The 9247-nt window shown below is 34.2% G+C and overlaps 1 protein-coding gene across 1 annotated transcript in view; it reads right to left on the bottom strand.

Moving 5' to 3' along the window:
* The window catches only part of Indy (tricarboxylate transporter protein I'm not dead yet), a 60024-nt gene extending 52164 nt beyond the window's left edge, over positions 1–7860 (bottom strand). The window contains exon 1 of the mRNA XM_075308469.1: positions 7645–7860. The gene's annotated coding sequence lies outside the window, so the exon portion shown is untranslated. The remainder of the gene's footprint in view (positions 1–7644) is intronic.
* Between the last annotated feature and the right edge of the window lie 1387 nt (positions 7861–9247).

Below are 9247 nucleotides of genomic sequence, written 5' to 3' on the forward strand. Positions count from 1 at the left end.
TTTAGGGATAGAAAATCAAGACCTTGTGGAGTTAAACAGCGAGTTCCCCAAAGTGGGCGATGTCCCAAAGGTAGCTTCGTGACATCATCAACGCAGCCTACCCGTTCGCTGCCTACTCGCTGGTCGAATTGCCATATGATGCCCACGGCTGACCTATCGGACACAGATGAGCTCCTCGGTAGAAACAAGACCCTCAAGTCACTTGCCCATCTAAACACCATCTTATGGATAGACAAATACCACCCAGGACTGTAAAGGTTGAACCCAACTTCTAGAGCGCGAGATCCAGCGTCACAAAAGAGAGAATCTAAATCTATCAAGTAGGTCGGAACAAGATTCATGAGGAAACCGTAGCTGAATCGGTGACAAGTAACAAGGTTAATTCTGATCGACCACCGCCCGTAGCACTAAGAAAACGAGATCTCACATGGCAGACCACTGTACTTTAGACCCAACTAGGACCAAGCAAATCCAGCGAAGAGAGCATCTAGATTAAGCTGTATACCAGATATGTCTAAAGAGGATTCATGAGAATACTGTATCTGAAGCGGTGATAAGCTTTGAAGTTAATACTGTTCGATCACCGACCATAGCACCGAGGGAAGGAGACCTCACACGGCAGTAGTTTTGCAGTCGCCTTAATTCCTACTTATCAGTGACTGATATCCGAGTAGCAGACGTGTGACCCATCTGCAACCAAGTGTCACATGGTACGCGTTACCATTTGACTTGTCTAGCGAAAGCTACCCGACTCACCAACAGATCACTCTGGGCGCAACCCATCAACCGATAAGAACTTATTACGAATTTCAAGTGTAGTGGTAGAAATTCAACACCATACACTGGGCTTCCACCTTCAGGACCAATTTGGGCAATGGCTAAGAGTTCTATCCTGTTAGTCGACCCGTAGAAGAGTCGACAGACTACGACACCTCTTTGGCAAGGCGATCCTTCACGATGGTAATGACATCAAAAGGTGGTAAATCCTCGAGAAAGAGCTTTTAGGAACGCAGTAATGCTTGGTTACTCTTTAATTCCTTAAAATAGGCGCAGGGAACTATCTTCGCATGAGTTATCAGCTACGAAAAGGGATCAAAGATCGTTTGCTTCAGTTGCAAGGGACAGTCTTGTGATGGCTGTCACAGACCTAGAGAGCATGCATGGATACCTGCAAATCCTTCTTATTCTGAATCCATATTATATAGATTAAAGGAATGTAATCCAGATCTTCCAAACGCTGATTGGAAGGTTGGCCGTTTGCATGGGGTGGATGGACTACGACGGCATAACTCACACAGTCCAATTGGCAGGACTTAGTGAGTTATGGCTTCCATTATCTCCAAATGCGGAGTCGAGGGAGAAGACATGGAAGAACATCGTGTGCGCAGTTTAATCCTGATCCCGGACTGTGACCGCATATAGCATAGCACCGGAGAAACGAGATCTCTCATGAGACACCGTTGTAGTTTTGGCCAAAATGTAGCCGCTTCAATTCCTCCTGCACCCAGAGAAGGAATATGATCACCTCAAACATGTTTTAAGAGCAAAATGTTATTTTTGGGTGGTGACCAACCATATTATTTTCTCGGAAATCATGTATCTGATTTCGGCAAGCAGGTTATATTTGACGATAAAATAACATTTTAGTGACAAACATGTTACATGGTCACCATACAAAAATAACATTTTGCTCTTGAAACATGTTTGAGGTGATCATATTCCTTCTCTGTGTGTGGAGTGTGAGATCCAGGTTACAAAAGAGAGCGTCTATATGAAGCTTTTTAGCAGCATTCTTGATGACTCTATCGCCTAATGCGAACCTCTCTCTTATCTTTTTTACAGATTCCACAGTCCAAAACTATTTTTTATTTTGTGTGCATAAACCTAAAATAGTTTATACCAAAAAGAAAATAAAAATTAATCTTTTGAAAAACGATGTTTAAATTTCAAATTAATTAGTCATTGTTGATCTCCCATGAACTTCCAAATGGTACATGATCAATTGTTTTTTTTTTATTATTATTTCAAAAATTTCCCACGCCAATTGCCTGTCATAAGCCAAGTCCTAAATTAAGTCATATCTCTAAATATGAAGATAACTATTATAAATTTTAATAACCATCAACGAATGTAGTAAGGTAGTCAGTCCCCATTATAATCGCGTAAAAGTTTATCACCTCAATTAAATTATTTTGTCTCCAAACAATTGCCGTATGCGATATGTGCCAAGACCGAAGGCAGGGCACATGATGAGTTAGTGTCTTTTTTTTCTTTCTAATTTCTTTTGAATTGTCTATCAAAAGCTTAGTTATTCAAATCTACTTGTTTTGACACAAGCCAATTTATTTAAATCTAAATTTCAATTTGCATAGAATCATGGGATGTCCAATGAAGAAAGTGTGATTGTTGCAAAAAAAAAAAAAAAACAACAAAAACACGGAAAGAAAACAGAAATACGTTTGCAATAGTGGTCACAGAAGATAGATTTAAAAAAATAACCTTATAATAAGGAATAATATCCATAATCTAAGAAAAAAATATGGCAGGTATCAGGTTGGGGACTGGTCCATGTTACCTTACCTGTTAATTGAATACATTCAAATATTAAATTTATAAACAAATAGGGTTGCCGTAATGATGATCTAGAGTGGCATCTCTGTGACAGCTGACTACATGGTTTTCTATGAACCTCTTTAAATTTGTATTTGGGAGAAATACAACTTCTCGCCAATGCATTATGGGGCCAATGACCGGATTCTGTGTAAAAAACAATTTTTGGATAGTGGAAATAGGAAAAACTGATAATCTGTTCCCATTAGCCCAAAATACAAAATATGAGAAAAATGTGGCAACATATTGTCTTTAAAAACAATCTGGCCAATTTGGCTGGTTTTAGTTTGTTTAAATTTTGATACGAGAGTAAAAAAAATGCAATTTGGTGTCGAGTGTTTTCAATTTGATGGTGAAATACATAAATATATAAAATACTGGCAGAGACAACTAGCGAGTCAGACATCTAACGTTTCCCTTGCAGCGATTGCAATTAAACAGCTGATTGCCTAAATTGATCTCTTGGCAACACTGTTAAATCAAAACCTAGGAATGGCGTCGTAATGACTATAATGCGTCATAACTTAACATTTTACAGATTTGACCGACAACAAAGGACTATTTCGCAGAGATACTGATATGTGCACACATACACGTGCGAATATATAAAATTGTTAAAGTAAATAAAATGCTAGCATTGCATATGAATGAATGGAGGAATTTGCAAGCATGAAAACAAAGACTTGAGTATAGTAATAATAGGGAAGAGCAGAAGACAATTTGGTCTGCTATATTAAAACATTGAAATTAACCACTCATAAGTGAGTTAAAATATTTTCTATAGAAATAAAATTTTGCAAAAATATTCTATTGAAATAAAATTTTGCAAAGTTTTCTATAGAAGCAAAATTTTGCAAACATTTTCTATAGAACCAAAAATGTTGACAATGTAGAAATAAAATTTTGCAATCATTTTCTATAGGACCAAAAATTTTGACAAAATACAAATAAAATTTAAAAAAAAATTTTCTTTAGAAATAAAATTTTGACATTTTCTACAGAAATAAAATGTTTTCAATATTTTATATAGAAATAAAATTTTGATAAAATTTTCTATAGAAATAAAATTTTGATAAAATTTTCTATAGAAATAAAATTTTGACAAAATTTTCTATAGAAATAAAATTTTGAGAAAAAGTTTGAAAAATTTTTCTATAGAAATAAAATTTTGACAAAATTTTCTATAGAAAAAAAAAATGTGGCAATATTTTTTATAGAAATAAATTTTTGGCAATATTTTCTATAGAAATGAAATTGTGAAAAAAAAAATTTCTTTAGAAATAAAAATTTGACAAAGTTTTTCTGTAGAAATAAAATTTTGACAAAATCGACATAAAAAACAAGTAAGGAAAGTCTAAAGTCGGGTGGGGCCAACTATATTATACCCTGCACCACTTTGTAGATCTAAATTTTCGATACCATATCACATCCGTCAAATGTGTTGGGGGCTATATATAAAGGTTTGTAAGCTTAAGACCCTAGCAGTCATAGCTTACAATTATATTTATAATTTTATTGTAAATGTAATTAATTGATAAATAAATAAATAAAGGTTTGTCCCAAATACATACATTTAAATATCACTCGATCTGGACAGAATTTTATAGACTTCTACAAAATCTATAGACTCAAAATTTAAGTCGGCTAATGCACTAGGGTGGAACAATGTTACTAAAAAAATATGGGAAACATTTAAATCTGAAGCAATTTTAAGGAAACTTCGTAAAAGTTTATTTATGATTTATCGCTCGATATATATGTATTAGAAGTTTAAGAAAATTAGAGTCCTTTTTACAACTTTTCGACTAAGCAGTGGCGATTTTACAAGGAAAATTTTGGTATTTTGACCATTTTTGTCGAAATCAGAAAAACATATATATGGGAGCTATATCTAAATCTGAACCGATTTCAACCAAATTTGGCACACATAGCTACAATGCTAATTCTAATCCCTGGGCAAAATTTCAATTAAATCGGAGTAAAAGATTGGCCACTGTGGTCATGTGAGTGTAAATCGGGCGAACGATATATATGGGAGCTATATCTAAATCTGAACCGATTTCAATCAAATTTGGCACACTTGACTATACTGCAAATTGTACTCCTAGTGCAAAATTTCAACCAAATTGGGCCAAAACTCTGGCTTCTAGGACCTATTAGTCCATATCGGGCGAAAGATATATATGGGAGCTATATCTAAATCTGAACCGATTTCAACCAAATTTGGCACACATAGCTACAATGCTAATTCTAATCCCTGGTCAAAATTTCAACTAAATCAGAGTTAAAAATTGGCCTCTGTGGTGATATGAGTGTAAATCGGGCGAAAGCTATATATGGGAGATATATCTAAATCTGAACCGATTTCAACCAAATTTGGCACACATAGCTACAATGCTAATTCTACTCCCTGTGCAAAATTTCAACTAAATCGGAGGAAAAAATTTGCCTCTTTGGTAATATGAGTGTAAATCGGGCGAAAGCTATATATGGGAGCTATATCTAAATCTGAACCGATTTCTTCCAAAATCAATAGGGTTCTATTCTGAGCCAAAACACATACTTGTGCCAAATTTGAAGTCGATTGGACTAAAAATGCGACCTAGACTTTGATTACAAAAATGTGTTCACGGACAGACGGACATGGCTATATCGACTCAGGAGCCCACCCTAAGCATTTTTGCCAAAGACACCATGTGTCTATCTCGTCTCCTTCTGGGTGTTGCAAACATATGCACTAACTTATAATACCCTATTGCACAGTGTGGCGCAGAGTATAATGAACAGAGAATGAAGCCGACCCATTTTTGTCGGCGGCAGCGGACACTAAATTTTTGCCTCCGGCGGCGGCGGCTTGACGGCTGAGCCGATATAAATTTGTTCACTCGGCGGCGGACAATTATCCATTATAAAATCAATTTGAAGTTAATCGAATGGTAATGAGATTAGTTGTACAACCTATCTTACAAACAAATTTACTTTTCGTTCAAATTTTCTGAGCTAAATTTTTGCTAAATTATTATAGCAGATTAAATATGATTGGTTGTGTTCAAAATTTTGGAAAAAATACGACAATTTAATAAACATTTTTCTGATTTAAATCGATATTTTTGATTACTTGGCGGCTAAATTTGAGTCGAGATGAGTCGACATATTCGGCGGCGGCGTCGACATTAGCGTAGCTAGACAATTTTCCTAGGGGGGGGGGCTATAGCCCCCCTAGCTAAAAATTTATAGACTGAACTTATAGGTTCAATTAATGTTTTATTTCATAAAATTGAATAAAAAATTGGACATCAAAATAACTCGACAATTAATTTATAATAAAGCAACTAAAAGTAGTTCCACACTTTTCCCAGCAAGAAAATTGTGAGTTGTTCTAAAGGCACAACTTTAAAAGTACTTCCAAAAATGTCCTCAATTATTTTAACTACTTCATTTTTTTTTTCATATTTTAATGTGTAATTTTTTGTTTTCTTTTTTTTAAATAGTTTAAAAAAGAGTAAGAATAAATAAATTGGTACAAATTATTCAAATTTTGCCACAAAACTGCTACATCCATTATAGAAAAATCGATAAGTTTGGAAATTATTCGAGGAAAAACGTTTCAAACAAGCGTCAGAATGCATTAAAAATCATAAAATCTATATAAAAATTATTTATTTGGGAAAATATCACAAAATTTTTTAATTCACATTCAAAACACTGAATTCGGATCTCACCTTAAGAAGTGATGCAAATTCATTGCAACGCCTGTTGAAACCGTGAACATTTGTCCTATGACAAGCTCATATTACATTCATTGCTTCTCCGCCAATTTTGCACCACTTCTAGACCCAAAAAGAACAGTTTCAAATTCTGGGGGGGGGCTAAAATTTTTCTGGAGGGGTCTAAGCCCCCTCCCCAGAGGCCTTCCTACGCTTATGGGCGTCGACTGGCAAAAAATGGTCGGCGGCGACTGAAATCGGCGGCGCGACTCGGCGGCTTCATTCTCTGATAATGAATATTTACAGACTCCAACTTTTTTTCTGAGCGGTATGGCTAGAGTTGATTCTTGTCCTATAACTTGCTTAAAATAATCAATTTACATTCATAAATTAAAAAATAAGATTCAGTTTTTTCTAACAATTTTTTTTAATAAATTAGGCTATTTTATTTTTAGTTAAAAGTTGGCTATACTGCCTGCTGTGGACAGATTTGTATCAGTAAACCTGAAATAATGGTCTGCCAAACTAACTTAACCAAACAGTAAAATTTCTCAAAACTGTAAGTCCAAAAAGTGAATACCTTTTAAAATTGGAAAACTTTTGGGTAAAATAAATATCTCATAAGTGGCCACCTTACAAATATGGACAAGAACTATGCGATATATATAGCACGTAATGTTTATTGGAAAATTCTTTTTTTTGTTTTGGTAGTCACATGGAAGCAATCGTTGTTTTCTTCTCCAGCCCGCCCATGCATAACAAAAATGCATTTGTATTAGCATTGACATTTAGGGTGACAGCTAAAAGTTACCTCTCACCTCTATTAAACGGCTAAGAAAAGTCCAAAATAGAAAAAAACAAACAGTATTGGTAGTCAATTTTCCTGTTGTGGCCAAAAAGAAAAACAAACAACAACATAGGTAGACATTTCACATAAGAAAGCCATGAGAAATGATGGAAAAAAAGTAATAAACACCCATATATGAGCAGCAATACCAAAAAGCATGTCACATTTTTTTTGTCACGTCACTCAAACAAACAAGTTTTGTTGTAATCACATTTCTCCACAAAAGTTTCGATCACATAGATATTTTGTTTTTGTTGTTATCGCTCTCGCTCTCTCTCTCTCGTCGCTTTCAGTTACATATCTATGTATCTATCTATATATCATACATTTTCACATTGTAATTCCGATTTTCATATTGGTTTGTTATTTATTCTGTTTTCTATGCACTTTAGAATTTGTACTTTATTCGACATTGTTGCATATGGAAAATAAAATTTTGTATGTACATACATATATAAATATGGAGATTTTAACACTCACTTTTTTTATTTAAAATGAAAAACACTGTGGGATCTTCCACGATCGGAAGAACCAAACTATATAACGACGACGAATCACTTAATGGAAACGTACAAAAACAAAACACGTTAAAGAAACCAAAAAGAAAAAGAGGAAACGACGACAACACTGGTCAAGAAACAAAACGAAAAGACGTCCACCGTTCTCGGGTCGTTGTGCGCGACTGGTTGATGGCAATTGGTAGGTAGTTGTGAAATGTTTCAGCAGAGCCTTGCATGTGATAACAATACCACACCATATCGTATGCAACAACAACAAAAGGCACATGAACAATACAAAAGCAAAGTAAATTACAAAGCCAATGAGCAAATAAAATCGAAGCGAGTATTTATGAATGTACTTGACTCTCATTTCTCTTTGAGACAGGCAGATTGAGATGAGTAATGGAAAGAAGAAAGTACCAGAGCGTACACAAAATTCAAAATCGTTGTACTGGTCAAATAATTCTTTTGAGCAATAAAAAAATCTTTATAAATTCTTAATAATCCATAAAGATACATTCTGATTTTTTTTGTTTTCTTTGCAAATCATGCACTGAGAAAAAACTACTGCAGGAAAAAAATCAAATTAATATGTTTAGTGAATTGAAAATGTTATCCATTAAATTAACTTTTAAAACAATTAAACAAGTTATGTTAAGAAAATGATTGCAAATTTTGATGAATCTAAATCAAATTTTAATTATCTCAGCATTTTAATTAAATAAAAACTATATCAAATTAAAAATATAATTGAACATTTTGGTTGGAAATAATACAGAAAAAAATTATTTTTTGATTCACACACAAAATTAGTATATCCAATTATTTATACTGTTACGTTTTTATATTTAGGCGTTTTTAATTACCGGACAATTAAAACACAGTTCTTTTAAATAACGACAATCTACAATTTATTTACTATGACTTCACACTTTACAATTCGTTCACACTGAAGTTATTCGTTTGACGCTTTAATTAAGACTGACTCGTTAGCAGCATGTGAGCGCTTTTATATATGACGGTGTGGCAATACGAGAACATTCTGGTAGCACTACAATATTCTGGCAACGCCATAACATTCTTAGACAAGGCTAGAAGGATCTACGACCATTAAGTTATTCGTCTGGTGGCTGCCAAACACATACACACTCACATAGATATATGCTCGCATTACTACAACAACAATGACAATAGACAATGAGATGAAATGAGAAAGCAAAATAACAAAGCAAAGGGGTTGTTATTCTATGAGAGAGTAAGAACTAACATTTCGGTAAGCAAACAAAAGAACATAACAGAAATTCAGGAAAATACTAGAAAATGAATAGATGATTCCAAGAAGTGATAGCGAAATTTTATCGTTACAATTTGAAATTTTAAATTAACGGAAACTAATTTAAATAAACTTATGTCTATAATTATCAAATTCGTCACACTGCCTCCCGCTTAAGCCTGTTCGTCCCGAACACAGAACCTGTTCCGTAAGGAGCCAATCGTTCCAGATGTACAACTTTCATCTTTGATCTAGGGCTGTCGTCCTTCTGAATCCGGTATACAACATCATTGATCCTCTTGATGACTTT

The sequence above is a fragment of the Haematobia irritans genome, chromosome 4, assembly GCF_050003625.1.
Source record: "Haematobia irritans isolate KBUSLIRL chromosome 4, ASM5000362v1, whole genome shotgun sequence".
Lineage (NCBI taxonomy): Eukaryota > Metazoa > Arthropoda > Insecta > Diptera > Muscidae > Haematobia > Haematobia irritans.